At 42.1% G+C, this 17,921-nt stretch overlaps 1 long non-coding RNA gene across 1 annotated transcript in view; it reads right to left on the bottom strand.

Moving 5' to 3' along the window:
- The window catches only part of LOC137216085 (uncharacterized), a 292,801-nt gene that overhangs the window by 217,216 nt on the left and 57,664 nt on the right, over positions 1 to 17,921 (bottom strand). The window contains exon 2 of the long non-coding RNA XR_010939586.1: positions 888 to 974. This is a non-coding gene — a long non-coding RNA (uncharacterized lncRNA). The remainder of the gene's footprint in view (positions 1 to 887; positions 975 to 17,921) is intronic.

The raw sequence follows: 17,921 nt of genomic DNA, 5'->3' as shown, positions 1-17,921 counted from the left end.
AAAATGCATTCCAATGTCCTCATTATCAACACCTCCATCTCACTATGTACAAAGCTAATATCTTCAGTGTGAGCCGAGAACAAAGCACACATGATCATGTGAAGGAGGGGCACCTTTTCATTTACTCAGGCAGCCATTCCAAGGGAGTAAATATCCCCTTTTTTCCAGGGAACCAATTACTGTTTTCGCTGATAGAACTGAAGACAGGGTGGAGGAAGGGAGAAAGAAGAAAGGCACACTTGAATCGATGATCTGCTTCCAATAATAATACATGCCATCTGGTCTGACTTTCCTGCCTTACTGACAAATACCCAAAGCACCTAGGAGAAGGAACACAAAAACCAGATTCGTCTGTGATAATATACATAATATACGTAATTTGTGGCTTAAATGATTAACTGAAAAAGTCAATTCAGTCTGTGATAAAGGAAACCATAAATGGCCCCTTGACCTCTGGGATATTTAAAATTGCTGTGAAGATTACCTCATTCTTGTTTCAGAAATCGTTAAGGGTTCACCATACAATTTGCAGAATGTCAGGGTTGCTAAGTGGCCATAAAAACTCCGGTAGACTCAGGAAGGGGACTGAATTGGAATGCGAGAGAATGTGGCTACAGGCATCCCTGCTCTATCAGCTTGGAAGCCATTTCACAAAATATTCAGAACAGAGGCACAAAGCACTCCAGGTTTTCGGAATAAAAGATTTCATCTCCCTTAAATCTGAAGCCATTTATACAGAATATGTTCAAAAGAGGGCACCTTGCAGAGCCTTTCCTTTTATTAATATCACTGCGATTAATTAAGATCAAACCACTTTTGAATGTTGGAAGATGGCCAAGTGGCCATATTAATTGGTAATGATCTTAGAATGGTTTAGGTGTCCATACCTGTTTGTAGCATCCTCAGGTCAGCACGTTTATGGAAGGTCGGGGCAAACTGATTTCTTTCACTTCCTCCCAGTCAAGTGCAAATATCTACAAAGACAAAAAGAGGAAAAAACGTGGGCTGATGGGTTTTGGTTTTTGTTGCAGTTTTTTTTTTTTCATTTTAAGGTTACTTTAAAATATATTGCATATATATTATATTATCATATGTATCATTATTTGATATATGCTATCCAAAAAATCAAGGTTCTATTCCATATAAAATAGAACCCACTAAAGCAATCTCCTTCTTCTGAATCTGTGCATTCAACATTTTTCAGTGCTTTTACCCTAGATGAGTCAGAAGACCCTGGTTTGAATCCTGGCCTAACGCTCCCTCCAAACTCATATAAGACACTTAACCTAGTTAAGCTTCAGTTTCCATACCTCTCAAGAGGGGTACTTAGGCAATTTATGTGGTGCTCAGAAATTCCAATGAGATCATATATATATATATGAGCCCATATGTATATATACATTCATGCATACACCCACTCACACATGTGTATACACATACATACCTATGTACACACACACATGTGCAGGTACACTATGTAAATGTTGAGGCCATGCCCTGCAGCAGGACAGAGGTAGATAAAGCACAGTCCCTGCCTTCAAGGAGCTTACAGTCTACTGTGACAGCTCCTTTGTTTACTGTTCTTCTTGCCTACCTGCTCTGTGAACTGCACCCTAGTAACCCATCCTTAAAAGTCAAATTGCTTTCCTCTAATGCTGAATGCTGGCGTGATTATGGAATCACTTTGGAGAATTCTTGGAGACAAGGATCCTCTCAAGTTCAGCCTTGTCTTTTTGCTGAAACTCTTCATTCCACGTGATCAAGCAGTAGGTTCTGCATTATCCCCTTTCCCTACACCTCTCCAACACTGTCCTCTTTTGCCCACCTATAAAAATACTCTCTCGGGCTTCCCTGGTGGCGCAGTGGTTGAGAGTCCGCCTGCCGATGCAGGGGACACGGCTTCGTGTCCCGGTCCGGGAAGATCCCACATGCCGCGGAGCGGCTGGGCCCGTGAGCCATGGCCGCTGAGCCTGCATGTCCGGAGCCTGTGCTCCGCGACGGGAGAGGCCACAACAGTGAGAGGCCCGCGTACCGCAAAAAAAAAAAAATACTCCCTCCTCTGAAATTCATGCTTCCCAGTTCTATCACCTTTGACCCTTTCTTGTACCCTCTTCACACCCCTAATTCACCTGAGAACTTTAGTATCTTTCTCCTGGTCTCTCTCTCTCCTTTCCTCTTCCTGTCATTATCCTGCAGTCTCAGTGTCCGAGAGAATGACCCCAACTAACAGTCTGGCTGCAAATTTCCTCGATCTCTTGAACTCAGTGAGATTCTCCTACTCTCACACATTATCACAGCCATACCCTTGACCTGCTCGTCATGGAAAACACGCCCGTATCTGCCCCAAACCAGCATTCCTTCCAGCCAGCTTATTCCCTCAGGTCTGTCTTCCTTCTTGTCATTACATCCCATCAAGACCTTCCATTCTCAGCTGTTCTCTTTTCTACCAGTCCGTCACCTCTCTTATTATTTCCCATCCTTTCTTATCCAACCTAGTTTCCATGAAGCATCTCTTCAACTCCTGTTGCCAAAAGGCTCAACTCACTTGAACTCTTCAAGTCCTGCACTTGCTGCCGAGTAATCCTGCAGGAAGGCATGTAGGAGTGTTAAGTTGATGCCACTGCAAGCTTAGGTTCTCCCACAGCAACTGAGTCCAGAGTGACTCTTACCAGTATTACCTTCCCTGATCACCTCTCTCTCCCATTCCCCCGCAGCAGCTATTCCAAAACTTCACCACTTTTTGCAGTCCCCAGCCTAACCGGTGTCCATCTCACTTTGCAAATTAACCAGCAGCTTACTTCACCAGGAAAACAGAAGCTATCCATAGAAAACTCCTTCAACACACACCTAGCCACGTATAACTTACCTACATCTACATTAATTCTCATATTTCTTCCTAAATCTAGGGGAGGAAATGTGTTTTTTAATTTAAAACCTCTTGTAATATGGAAACTTTTCCCATAAGGTCATTCTAATCTCTCCCATATTTTTAACCTCTATGTCTTGATCATATTTCTCTAACAAAAGCCTCCCTCAACCTAGGTTCCCTCTTGCTTTCCCATCTCTCCCACCTGAACAGCCAAACCCTTCAAAAAATAGTCTGCATTTTCTGTCTGCATTTCCTTCTGCCCTCATTACTCTTCATTCAACCATTAAAGTGGATCATCTGTTGGGTGTGTATATCTCCCTAGGATTTACATTTCTAGGTTAGAGTTCAGCATTTTTTCAGCTTTAATTGCTGTCCAAAGTGGTTTCCAAATTACCAATTTACCCCCCAAGGAACACTGTGTGGAGTACTAGTTACCCTACATCCTCACCAGTTTTGACATTTTTTGTCTCTCATTTTAGCCATTTTGGTGTATACGTATTAGTATTTCGTTATGATTTTAACTGGCATTTCCCTGATGACTAATGACATTGAACAAATTTTCACACGTTTATTGGCCTTTTAGATATCCTCTTTTGTGGAGTTCCTATTCAAGGATTTTGCCTATTTTTCTTTTGCGTTCTGTCTTTTTTCTTACTGGTTTATAAGAGTTCTTTATTCTGTATACGAGTCCTTAGTGGAATATATGTACGGAAAATATCTTTTGCCGCTCTTTTCACCTACCTTTTAATGTACTTCTTGGTGTCTTTTGGTGAACCGAGATTCTTAATCTTAATCAATATAATACACTTTTTCCATTTATCTATTCCTTTTTCTTTTGTATCCTGTTTTTTTAAAAAAAAAATCTTTGCCTACTCCAAGGTCACAAAATACCTATATTGTAAAAGCTGTATTATCTTTCACGATTAGATCAGTAATCCATAGGGAATTGATTTGTGTGTACAGTGTAAGATAGGATATTATTTGATTTTGAATCCCTGGCACCTAATACAGAATTCAGTTAATCCTTAATAAATATCGCCAAAATTAATTAATGAGATAGCATTTGGGAGATATGGAAAGGAAAAGCAAAATTTGGGCCAGGACTGTGTGGCATCACATATCTTCCCTGCGAATACCTTGTGTTCTGGGCTTCCTCACCCCCAGTCACTGCCCACCTGCTATGTGGCCAACTTTTAACAGTCAGGCCAACTTCCCCAATCCTTAATCTTCAACCAGAAGCCAAAACCACAGAGTTTTTGTTTTAACCATTAGGATTTAAAAAGTGTTATCCTGGGGAAAATATAGCCACTTCACATTCCAACATACATGTCTGGAGACTAAAAAGCTTCCAGAAATCTAAAAGTATCTTCAGCCACAAAAAACAGACTGCTTGGATGGTAAAGTGCTACTTCAAATCTTTTTAAAGTAAGGCATTTTTTATCAAAACAAAGATGATAAAGTACCCTAAATAGAAAGCTAACTGCTTTTCACTTTCTAGAGGTCCCTTTTAAGAAATGTCCAAAAAACCCTTATGATTATATTTCATGCTCCAGGACTAGAAAAGAACTTCACCAGCCACTGTGGGTTGGGCCTGCTTTAATATTAACATGCCCACATTTTACTTCCTGCCGGTCCCAAGTGTTTCCATAGATTCATATTTCTCTCTAAGACTGAAAAGCATGAAAATTCAGTATAAAAGATGACAAGATAAGAGAAGGGATGTGATAAAATCTTAGACTTGATCCAAAAAGGAGTGGAAAACCATATTCGGGCCTACCGGAAAAGATGCGATGGCCAGATCAATGGCAGAGAAAATTATTTTGTCAGTGATGACAGAGGTTGATTAGAAAACAATGAATTCCTGATCTAAGGCAGTCGCCGAAGAAATGGAAGAAAGGGCAGTGAGATTGCCTAGTTTAAGAAGACTCTGAGTTTAACCCTGATTCCATGTACAAAATAAAGGACAGAGAGAGGCCATGGCTGGAGGCTCCCTGGCTTGAGGCCGCGGGAAAGTGACGGCTCTGCCACTGGAGAAGCGACCCAGGCCCAGGTGACAGTGAGGAGGAAGCCGGGCTGCTGGCAGCAGGTCAGGCACATTGAGTGCTCTGCGGGGCAGACACACATGGAACCAAGTCACCTGAGTCAACTTGGAGGCTGAGAGCTTATCTGAGAACCAAATGAACCAAGACCCAGCTCAGGGTCCTGCCACAGCCAGAGCAGAGGGCACAGGACAGCACACCAGTACTGCAAAGCATTGTTGCTCTCCTACTCGTAACCCAAGCGCATGACAAGGTGACAAAGGGATTTAGATGGCAAGGAGAACTGACTCCTATAGCCTGATAGATGTGCACTGTGATTAATCAGATTGCCTCAAACTTTTCAACCATCGGAAGATGTGGATTCAAGTTCAAACTCTGGCCCTTATTAGCTTGTAGGACTTTCGTCAAGTTGTTCATTTCTTTAAGCCTCAGTTTTCTCATCTGTAAAGATGAGCCTATCTGGATTAAAGATCTGAACTCTCTCCTGCTCTGAAATACTGTGGCATTCTTTCCCATTTGCCTCCCAATGGGGCTCAAGTTAATCAGCTCACACCATCATCCATCATTTCTCTGTCTGAGGGTTTATTCCCTAATCAGATTCAGGTAAATTTTCAGCCTGTGTCTGTCTCTTATTTCCAATCCAATAAAACTGGTATGGATTTGTTTTGTATTTCATTTAATGTCATTATTCATTCTAACAGTCACTGCCTAGCCATTTCCTTGCCTATAGCATAATCAGCTATTAAAGCGCTACAATGGCATGGTTTTCAAATTTGTATCCTCTTTTTCTGAGCTAGATTAATTCTAAACTGATTAAAATATCCCAGAATTTCAAATACAATTTTTAAAAGGCAACAGATCTCCGAGACTCCCTTATGACTACAACTTGCCAAGGGGGTTGCCAGCTCTTGCTGACTGCCAAGGAAGACAAATAACTAGTCCTGACAGTGGTCTTGAAATGAGAAACAGATGCCCAGTTATTAGTATGACAATGCCACCCTCATCCATTGGCTTCCAGGTCATCCAGGAGGCACCAGGGCTGATGCTCATATCTCCTGGAAGGAAAGACCAGCATCCTGGACCGGTTCTAGGTGTTTTCAAATAAACATCTTTGCCTCAAGCAGTTTCACTGCACAACTAATTAGTCATATGGCCATTTTGCCATAAAATATAAAATAACTGGTTGACAGTTACATTACACTAGAAAATAACATATCCGTTTTTGCAAATCCTTCCGTGAAAACGCAGTTATCCCTCCTACCCGTCAAAACTAAAAGTTGACCAAGCTATCGCAAATACAAAAGCGGCAGCTACCAATTCACAACAGTCTTGGAGAGCATTAGTGATCGATTCTTTAGCTAATTTAGATCCAACGGCTTGTTATCTTGTGCCATCTTTACCCAACTTATCACGCAATATTGGAAGTTGGAGGCAAAAGAAGAATCAAGCTCCTCCTATCCTCAAAAAAGAAAATGGTTACATGACTCCTAAGTTTCTTGAAAATGGTGAAAATTTCAACAGAGCCTGACTTAAATTAGCTCACAGAAAGATTTGCAAGCTGATATGTTATTGTTTTCTACTGTAGTGTAAATGTCAACCAGTTATTTTATCTTTTCCAGCAAAATTAGTTGTGCCAGGAAACTGGCTATGGCAAAGATGTTTACTGCTAAAGTACTGGACACATCCTGGACCAGTCTTCTCACTCAGAAGATAGGAATCGGGACTGCCCTGGTGGCGCAGTGGCTAAGAATCCGCCTGCCAATGCAGGAGACACAGATTCGAGCCCTGGTCCGGGAAGATCCCACATGCCGCAGAGCAACTAAGCCCATGCGCCACAACTACTGAGCCCACGTGCCACAACTAATGAAGCCTGCGCACCTAGAGCCCATGCTCCGCAACAAGAGAAGCCACTGCAATGAAAAGGCTTCCTGCTGCAACAAAGAGTAGCCCCCGCTCACTGCAACTAGAAAAAGCTCGTGCGCAGCAATGAAGACCCAACACAGGCAAAAATAAATTTTTTTAAAAAAAGAAGAAGATAGGAATCATTTGCCATTTTCCTCCACATGTACCCACCCTCTCCATAAAGATATATTCCTTCTCTCTTCCAAAACCCTGTAAATTTCACCACCTTAGTGAAACCTTGGAAGGCTCTTTCTAGCCGTTGATCTAGATTTTACCTCTTAACCTCCTTGCCTGGAATCCTGGACCCCATGCTTTGGTCCTTACATCAGTGGACTTTTGTTCTAACCTTTCAGATGTCTCCAACTTGGACGAGGATCATCATCATACAATCTGATAATTCAAACTTGACAGGGTCAGCATCACCACCCATTATGGCTTCTGACACCCAGACATCTGTCTCACCTACATCTACTGCCAACTCTTGGCTATGCCCTAGAAATGCCAATAAAATCAACCAAGGGATTTCTGCAACCCCTTGAACCCATGACTGTGCTGTGATCCCTTTGGTTTCCTCAGAACTGGGACTATCTACGGAATCTAACATCATCCTAGGATCATATGGAGATGGTCCCTGGCTAATGCACATGCACCCAGCCCCCACTGACTTAAGTGACCATCTGGCTTAGCCAGGAGCAAAGTGCAAAGCCTCAAAGCTATGTGGAATTATGAGTGTCTATTCTTCATTTTCATGCCTTTGGAATATGCATTTTTCTTGTCTTTTCTTCTGTTAAATTGTAAGACTCTGAAGCTAAAATGATGTGTATTCCCTTTCAATTCCACAATGTAATTGACTCCTCATTGTGATTTATCAAATATTGTTACTACGCTAACGAGAGGAAGGTTACCACATACCTGTGAGGTATCAGGGACCTGGACCTTGTGACCCCAACAAGATCACAATCAAGGTTGCATCCAGGATCTACAGGGTTGAAGGACCCTACCTCCTTCAACCACGCTCCCACACCAAGTTGCAGGAATAGAAACCCCCTTGGCTGATGGAAAGACCCTCCTGCCACCACTTCACAAGTTAAGCAAATTCCAAGACAATGCATGTGACTTCAGATCTGTGAGTCTAAACTTCTGTTTGGAGGCAGGTTCCCCTTATCCCACCAGAGGCTTTTTATTTCTGGCTTGGCATAAAATTAACTGGAATACTTATATACTAAAAAAAAAAAAAAAACAGAAAAAAAAAAGTAAGCTTTTTGATCTCCCTCCAGCTCAGGTCTGCAGACAATGAGATTTTGTTATTAGGCTTGTAAATATTGCTCACTTTAAGGGTGATGAGTTTCACACTGAGTCTGGGGGATTTCCTGATAACAGTTCAGCCAGTAAAACCTAAATTGAATTTTCTCTCCTTGGTATTAAAATGCTCCTATTCAGTAAACAAGTAGTTATTGAAAATTGCATAGGGTACTTTATACTGTCCAAGGGACTGCAAGCCCCTGGGAAGCTCACAATCCACTGTAGAGACTCAGATGGACCTAAAACACTCAAACAAGGTCACACGCTCCATACTCTATGCTCAAGTGCTCCAGGAGCGCAGAGCAAAGTGGACCTGGCCTTGATGTACCTGTAATCCTTCCAAACAAAGCAATGGGGAGGAGGAATTCCAAGAAGAGTAAAGAGCATGAGCAGAAGGAAAGTAGGGTAATGTGTATTGGGGAATAATGAGTAAATACAGTTCATTTGGAGTGTACTATGTGGGGGTAATATAACAGAGAAAAACAAGCCTGACTCCATATTGGATCATTCCTTTAGCCCTAACCCTTGTGCTCTGTTGCCTATGCTTAGTCATGCTGGCTTTGCACCTTTTGTAAAAGAATGTTGCCTATAGCCTGAAATATACATGACAGCCCACTCTCAAGGCTCTGACCTGTAAAAGTATAACACTTTTCCACTCATACAGAGATTAAAAAAAATTGCAGAACAGAAAATAACAATTGTCTTATTAGAGGTTTATAGGGACATTATGATCAGACCTGCCTGGACGGCTACAAGAACGAAGGATTCAGCACCAAGAAGTTTGCAGCAACCAGCAACACCTTTCAGTATAAAAGAAGCCTGAATTCTAACCCAGGTAAGAAGGTTCTTTGGGACAGTAGTCCAACATCTTCTCAGCCTGCTGACTTTCTGAATAAAGTCACTATTCCTTGCCCCAAGACCTCATTTCTTGATTTATTGGCCTGTTGTGTAGCAAGCAGTATGAGCTTGGACTTGGTAACAGTAGCACAGAGGGAATACTGGGAAATTGGAATTCCTGGAGACTCTTTCCGTCATGAATTGGCATTTGTTTAACCTTCATAGATAAGAATTACACACTGTGAGGATGGAGGAAACATGCTTGTTGTGAGGGCTTCTTATGTTCTTCAGAAGCTACTTAATCAATACAGACCTAATGGTGACATCTTGTCCCTGTTTCTACGACAGGCCATTGCATTGCCTTCTTTTTCTTTTTTATTATATGTATGTCCCTTCCCTGCTAGACTGTGAGCTCCACGAGAGCAGTAGTTGTTTCTTATTCATCTTTTAATCCTTAGTAATTGACACAGTACCTGGAACATAGTGGGTGCTAGTAAATGCTGAATGAATGAATGAATGAATCAGTTAATGTGCATCTCTACTCCTTATGGTCACCTGCATTGTGCAGAAACTGGACAACAGTTTCATTTCATATGGAGAGACAAGGTACTAATGGTAAATGGGAAAACAGTGGGGGCGGTGGAACCAACAGTGGAGGGCTCCTTTCTGATACCAAAAACTGCTGGGGCTGGACACCAAAACCATGAAAAACGCAAGAGCCCGAGCAGAAGGCTTCATGCCAAAGAGCACCTGAAACATAGCCGATCATTCAAGACTGCCTCTCACTGGCTTTGAAGCAAAACACTGAGTAAACGACCATCACCGCTAAGCAAATTGATCATCTGGAATTTGTAGCTGGCTTGTTAGACTGTATCCAGGAAAGGAGAGGGGAGCAGGTTTGGCTCAGCTGTCTATAATTTTAAGCATTTAATGGGATGATAATGTGCTGTTCAGTATGTTCATTTTGAAAAGCATCACTCACTCAGAGGGAAAATGAATAAAACCAAGCCTTTTTCTCCAAATCTGTATGGAAACATAAACATCCTTCAACCAAGAAAACAGGTGGTTAAGACATGGAAGTATGGAAGACACCTTCAGTGTCCCACAGAAAAGTGTGTGTGTTGTGTGGTTTGTTGTATTAACTTATCATGGGAAGCTTCCTATTAAAAAAAAAAAAAAAAAAAAAAAGCTAGAATTCTAGTGCTTCTAGTCTATACATCCCAGTACTTAAAAGTCCCCAGGAGATTTCATGGAGCCACAGACTAAAGGAGAGACACAAACAAACAGAGGGTGTGTGTGTGTGTGTGTGTGTGTGTGTGTGTGTGTGTGTGTGTGTGCTTCTACATCCATATGTATCAAGTTATTGGGACTGGCATTTCCAGACAAGAGATTATATGATAGCCTAGAATATTTTCCACTCAAATGAAATACATTTTCTAATGACATCAATTTAGTTGATTTTTTTCTTGATGCACCAATGCTTTCACACATATTCTCCTTTTCCCTCCTTTCTCTTTTGCATCTGAAATTAATTCTGAGGAATCAAGTTGGTCTTTATATTGTAAGTTCCTCAGCTCATGTTCCTTTGTCACCTATTTACAAACCCTGAAGATGCACAAACACTATCTTTTTGTAAGAGTTAGAGGCAAATAGGCTCTATGGTCAACACAAAGGAGAAAGGAACATGACAAAACTGGGAAAATTATTCTCAGTAAGAGACCAAGATTTTTTTTAATTCCCCAAGTCATCAAATATTTATAGTGCCCCTGTTAGGTACAGTAAAGGATTAATAATAATGATAATAAACAATCTCTGCCATTCATTCATCCCTTCATTGTTTGAATACTTAGCTATCTCTAGCTTGTGTCAGGCACTGCCATTAGCTAGCAATGCAAGATGAATAGGATATGGTACCACCCTCTAAGAACACACACTCCAGAGACCCATGTCCTTAAATGGTGAATCATTATGTGCTTGCCTCTGTCTAAAGAACGAGGGAAGGGGATGTGATAGAGAGGTGGGACGTTTGCTGTATCTCCAATGTTTTATTTCTTTATAAAACTTAATAAGAAGAATATTAACATTTACTAATACTGGATGGCAGGCTAAATCCATGGGTATTTGCTATATTACTTTTCTGGTTTGTGATTTTTTTTTTTTTGGTATGTTAGAAATAGTACATAGTTAGACATTGTTTTGAACTGGGTCATGGTGATGATGATGATGATGATAAATGTAAGAGCAATGTTAGAAATCTATGCAGAGATTATAGATGGCACATATAATCCAGTCTGGGAAGAAGGGCAAGTCTTGACGCTTCCTCTAAGAAGCCCAGAGCTGAAACGCTCCCCCAGGAGTCTGAATCTGAGTCTTTGCCCAAAAATCCAATGGAGCAGATCAGCAAGACAGACAGTCTGGCAGAGATGCAGGGCAAGAGCTCAAACAGGCAACTGTGGCCCTCCTCTCCAGAGTTCCTGGGCGAGCTGCTATGAGCACCAACTCGCCCTTCCAGCTCAACTGACTCAACTTCTGTCAAGTTCCTGGGCTCCCACTGATTTCCAGTTCCCTGCTGGGAGTCAGATTCTTTCTGAACCCAGACTGTTTATCTGGGTCCTGATTTACAGCCTCATCCCCGCTTGTAGAGCTCTGCTCCCTCCAGTGCCTTGAATCCTGCGTCTTCTACATGTTCCTCTTTCCCACTTCCCATTCAGTCAAGAACCATGACTCAGCAACCTACCGTCAGTGACTAATTTTACCCCAGACAACCCTGAGGTTTTGTCTTCACCCACCAGACATTAGGCACTAACTCCAGCCCAGGCTGGACCCTGCTTACTGCAGTCTCTGGACATTTTAACTTGAACTACAGAACCCTTCAGGGAGCCTGCTCTCAGTCGAGGCCACATCTCCTGCTGCCTTACTCTGTCCCTCTGCTATTGGATTCTAAGAAGGTCTGCAGGCTAAGACAAGAAAGAATCTCCGCATTGTCAACAAATGAGTGACCACTTACTAAAAAGCCACTGTGAGCCAAAGGCTCTATAGAGCAGTGTCTTCCAAATTTCCATTCTGCAGCCCACCTGCAAACTAACCACAGCTTTCGCTGTGAACAGCAGAGTCTTGGCCTTAAGCCAGGAGAGCAGAGGAGGGCCAAATACGAGCCCACCAAGTTGGGACAGAGCTCCGGAGCAACCTCACCACTGCCATGTGGGAGGGAGGCAAGCCGCAAAGCAGCTGGTCACCGTGGAAGCCCTAAACCAACGGTTGCTTCATGGCTAGTGAGAGACCTTGACCCAGACAGTACCCAGGGCAAAGGGCAGTCCAGGCAATACAGCTGGAAATTACCAGGCTAGAAGGAGGGCTTAACACCATGCAAATGGAGCACATAAACCCTGCTTCAAGGCGATTTCCCCCGCGTAGAGGATACATAGGGAGCACATATGAAAGATACTAAAACCATTCAAAAACTTCAAGCACTCTGTGTAACAAAAAATGGGAATGAATCATACTTCGAGAGTTCAGAAACTGAACTGTTAATTGCATATTCTGAATAATAAAATGAGCCAAAGCTTATTTTTGAATTTTTTTGTTTGTTGGTTGGCTGAGTTGAGGGTAACCAGAACCTTTCTGAACCAGAAATAAGCTTGAATATCAAAATATTCTCAGAAGTTATGCAATATTCCACCAAGTTCAAGTGGCAGACGAAAACAAGTACAGGACTTCCCTGGTGGCGCAGTGGTTAAGAATCCACCTGCCAATGCAGGGGACACGGGTTCGATCCCTGGTCCAGGAAGATCCCACATGCCGCGGAGCAACTAAGCCCGTGTGCCACAACTACTGAGCCTGCGCTCTAGAACCCGTGAGCCACAACAACAGAAGCCACCCCAATGAGAAGCCCACGCACCGCAAGGAAGAGTAGCCCCCACTCGTCACAACTAGAGAAAGCCCAAGAGCAGCAACGAAGACCCAACGCAGCCAAAAATAAAATAAAATAAATAAATTCAAAAAAAAAAAAAAGATTCTGATTTTTAAAAAAAAAGCAAGTACAAGACAACACAGGATTGATTAAAAGGTTTTTCTTATGTCAGTAAAGAATTGGAAAGTCTATTAAGATTAAGAAAAATTGCAACCTTTACACAAAAAGAACTAGTAAAGATAAATTAAGGATAATATACTAGAGAAATATTTCTATTAATATGACTAATATGTAGAGCTCATTTAAATAAAATTAAATGAATTTGTAAAAATCAATACTCCAATAGACACTAGCATGCAATACACACAAGAAGAAATGTAACTGGTAAGTAATATATGGAAAATGGTTACCTTTGTTATTAAAAAAATAAAAAGAAAAGAAAACCACATTATGATATCACTTTATATTCATTACAATTAATATCCTACCTGGCAATGCTCTGGCAAATGTGACACATTTGCACATTGTTTTTGTAATTTATACCAATACGAACAATATTGTATACAACATACAATATTGTATATACAATTTGTATTGGTATAATACAATATAATATAGCAATATATATCAAGACAAAAATGTCTCTTGATTCATTCTCTGGAAATGCTGAAGGAAGTTATTCAAAAGAAGGAAAAACCTATACGTAAAAAGATATTCACTGTAGGGTTTTTTGTAACAAGTACTGGAAATGTTTAACAATGAGGAATGGTTAACTTAGGTAACCATGGTGCATCAGCTCTGAAATACCGTTAACATCACAGCTCTAAAATTGTACTGTTGACACCATATAAGAACATGTTTATCATAGACTGTTAAATGAAAAAAAAAATACACAATACAAAATTCTATTCATCCACTGGTTATAATTACACTAAAGTATATCTGCAGGTGGATAAAAACTTAAACTGAAAACAGTTGTGCTTGGGCTGTGGACTTGTAAGATTTTTACTTAATTGCATTTCTGCAATATTCTCAAAGCACTGGTACCATAGACACAGTGGGGGCAGGGGGAGCCCACCATGGAAGCTTGAGCAAAAATTAGCCACATTTCCATTGCTGGTACACGCGTTCACAGTACGCTCCCACACAAAGAATCAGACCGGAGGCAGATTTCAGGGCTGCCTCGGAGACACTGTCCCTGCCTCCCGCACTGCAAAGATTTTCCAGTTCCCCCTCAGTCACCTCATTCATGCTTAAGGAAGAAAACACAGCTACCAGGCAGGGTGATAACAGATGTCCAGGCGCTGAGCCATCCTGTAGCTGTTGTTTGTTATTCACATGGGCATGTGCCGGATCTCGCAGATGAAAACCAGACCTACCCTCTTCCTCTTGGCTTTTTTTTCCCCCTACCGCTGCTGCCGTAACAGCTAAGTGCCAATTATCTCCCAAGCATGAAAGCAAATATTGTGATAGCCCAACAAGCTCTACAAATGGTAGGGGACACTGGTGGCGATGATTGTCTTTCCTGGTCTGGTGTCTCTTTATCAATCATAACAGCTCTTACTAATGGAGGATCTAGTCGGAGCAAAACTCTGTGCTAACACCTTCAGTACTTGGCATTCTTTATTTTTGCTTCAATCTCATTGCATTTTGTCTCTGCTCCAAAAAGAGTTCCCTCAAACCATCTACCCATTCTCAGGATCCAAATTAACAGGGGGTGATATGAAGACTCTTCAAATATTTGAAGGCCTGACATGAGACAGGGAGGGAGAGAGAGAGAGAGAGAAAGAGAGAGAGGGAGAGGGAGAGGGAGAGAGAGAAAGAGAGAGAGAGAGAGAGAGAGAGAGAGAGAGAGGGAGAAATTGATCTTTCAGGAACTGGCTTATGCAGTAGTGAAGGCTGGCAAGTCCAAAATCTGCAGGGTAGGCCAGCAGGTTGGAGACCTAGGGAAGAGCTGATGTTGCAGCTTGAGTTTGGAGCCAGTCTGCAGGCAGATTTCCCTCTCCCTCCAGAGACTTCAGTCTGTATTTTCTTTAGGCCTTCACCTGATTGGAAGAGGCCCACCCTGCTCATCAACTCACCTTCAAGGAGGAGCAACTCCTAGATAAGTAAAGCATAAAACGGACTCCAAGACAAAATGGGGCCACTGGAGAGGGGGACAAAGTTTATCCTGGACTAGCGCAAAAGCTCTCCTGGGTCAACTCTCCTTTTCTTGGCAACCTGAAAACATGATAATGGGGTCCGGGTGAAAGGTCTGAAGAGGAGGAGCCCAGATCACCAGAGAGGAAATTACAGCGCAATTTGGCAATGAATCCTCAGCCATTCATAGCTTGTGGCCTTGTCCCCAAGTAACTTCTGGGTTATGGAGGCATCTCCACCGCTCAGATTTTGCAGAATAAAATATCTACGAGGCAAACAAATTTTGCTCTTGCTAATACTGGTCACCTTTCACTGAGTAACTTTTTTTTTTTGCGGTACACGGGCCTCTCACTGCTGTGGCCTCTCCCGTTGCGGAGCACAGGCTCCGGACGCGCAGGCTCAGCGGCCACGGCTCATGGGCCCAGCCGCTCCGCGGCATGTGGGATCTTCCCGGACCGGGATACGAACCCACGTCCCCTGCATTGGCAGGCGGACTCTCAACCACTGCGCCACCAGGGAAGACCTCACTGAGTAACTTCAATGGATAATTATACTAACAAAGTCTCTCTTTCTCTTCTCTCTGGGAGGAGGGAAGGAGAAAAGGAAAGAAGGCGATGAAGGCAGAAGGAAGCCCATCCTGCCATATTTATCACAATCCCTCAGGCACCCAGAATAGTAATAAGTTGGTAGCTGAGAATTTGGGCATTTAGAACATGGACCTCACCCCTTCCCAACACATATGACTAACAGCGGTGACATCGCCAGGGATCTGAATCAAATCTCAGCCTGTGAATATCTTGGTTTCCTCCAACAGAGAAAATACAAGTGAGGACACTTTTTGTAAGTGAGGACTTAATTAAAAGGCACAAATATCATTATACCACCCGCAGCTCGGCTGGCCTCTTATACATCCCCTCCTTCCCAACTTCATCTTCCATCCCCAATCATACCTCTCACAGCCACGCCACTGACACCTCAGAGTTGTTGGGAAAGACATTTCCTTAACAACTAATTGATTCGCTGCTTTTCATTGTTGGAGAATTGTTTTTCTTTGTGCTTCACCGGTGTCTTTAGCCCATTGAAAGCATTTCTCATACATTTCTCTTTGTAGTCTTTACAAAGAGGTAATTATATAATGGCTGACTTCTTTTGGTTACGTGGGAAATCAACATCTCCATAGCTTTTTCAGACATACTTAATAAGAAAGCCATTAGAAAGGCAAAGAGAACCTATCATTATTTTCTGGTTTCCTCCTTAATTATAGACAATCATTCCGAAGGAGGGGGACAGCTTCTGTGATAAAAGTTGTCTAGCATTTAACAGAACAATTTAGAACCAGACTGAACGGATCAACATTATGTCAACTTGCAGATGCTCGACAAAAAACGCTTAAGGATGCTGGATGGAATGAGAAGCTAATTCAGCCTTTCTCCTTTCCCTTCATTCCGAAAATAGCGGGTTGTTTTTCTCTGCTTAGGAAAATTCAGGTAGGTCTGTCTTAAAGGCTCCAATTAAAGCATGATATATCCCCAAATTCTTCTTTCCCTAGGTAACACAAATACTACCACCACCATAAAAGCCACTGACATTTTCCCCACTTATATACATTCTCCTTTGGCTACAATCCTGTCTCCAGAAAATGAATTCTAAAGTCCTCTTATGCTTCCTGTCTTAGTCCTGGAGGCTATAACAAAAATACCATAGACTGAGTGGCTGATAAAGAACATAAACTTATTTCTCATAGCTCTGACTCTTAGGAAGACCAAGATCAAGGTGCCAGCAGATTCAGCATCTGGTAAGAACCTGATTCCTGGTTCTTAGATGGCCATCTTTTATTACAACCTTACATGATGGAAGCAGCAAGAGAACTCTCCGGGGTCTCTTTTAGAAGGGCACTAATCCATTTATGAGGGCTCTACCCTCATAACCTCATCCCCTCCTAAAGGCCCCACCTCCTCATACCATCATATTGGGAGTTAGTTTTCAGCGTGTGAATTTGAAGGGAACCCAAACATGGAGACTATAGCGCTGCCCTTATTCCCAAACTGGTCTATAGTCCTAAACCAAAGAAACATGCTTCTGAGTCTAGAGCAGATATTGGTGCTGGGGAGACACGGCAGCTTTCACTCAACAAAGGCACAATCAATCAAACACCCCTGAATCCAGAAGGAAACCTCTGCCCAGGAAAGTCACGGAATGGCAAACTGAGACAAGATGCAAAATGCCTACCTGTTTCCTATTCGAGGTGTTCATCTGTCTGAGGGGAAATTGGTAATGACCTCTAGAGGAGACCATCGAATATATCCAATGAATATCCAATGAAGGGTGCACTGGCTTCTAACCACGTGAAACACCTCATTCTGCTTTTTCGGTGCTACCCAATAATGCTCTACAGGCTTTGAGATGTACTAGAAAGGGTCTGAAATAGGAGTCAGGAGTCTGTGACCATGTTCCTATTATCACTTCCACAACTTAGACAAGTCCCTTTGTCTGTATGCTAGTTTTACCTATAAAACAGGAAGGATAAGATATGGGGATATATGTATAGCTGATTCACTTTGTTATAAAGCAGAAACTAACACACCATTGTAAAGCAATTATCCTCCAATAAAGATGTTAAAAAAAAAAAAACAAGAAGGATAAATACCTTCTTTACCTAATTCATTGGACTGTTTGGGAATCAAGTAAGATAATGCTACTAAAGTCACCTTGAAAACTATAAAACACACAAAAAATTCTTCACAGTTTTCCACTGAATTAACCAAACACTGCAGATTTACTTTGTCTGTTTTATGCGCATTGAGTAGGTAGCCTCTACTATTTTTCTCCCTGAAAGGTGAAGTGACTTCTCCAGGTGACACACCTAATAAATAGAAGACCTGAGATTCTAGCAAAGCCTCAATGACGTCAGGAGCCTGCTCTC

Source organism: Pseudorca crassidens, chromosome 21, assembly GCF_039906515.1.
Source record: "Pseudorca crassidens isolate mPseCra1 chromosome 21, mPseCra1.hap1, whole genome shotgun sequence".
Classification (NCBI taxonomy): Eukaryota; Metazoa; Chordata; class Mammalia; order Artiodactyla; family Delphinidae; genus Pseudorca; species Pseudorca crassidens.
Note: the sequence above shows the minus strand (reverse complement) of the source record. Positions and strands in the feature narration are given on the sequence as shown.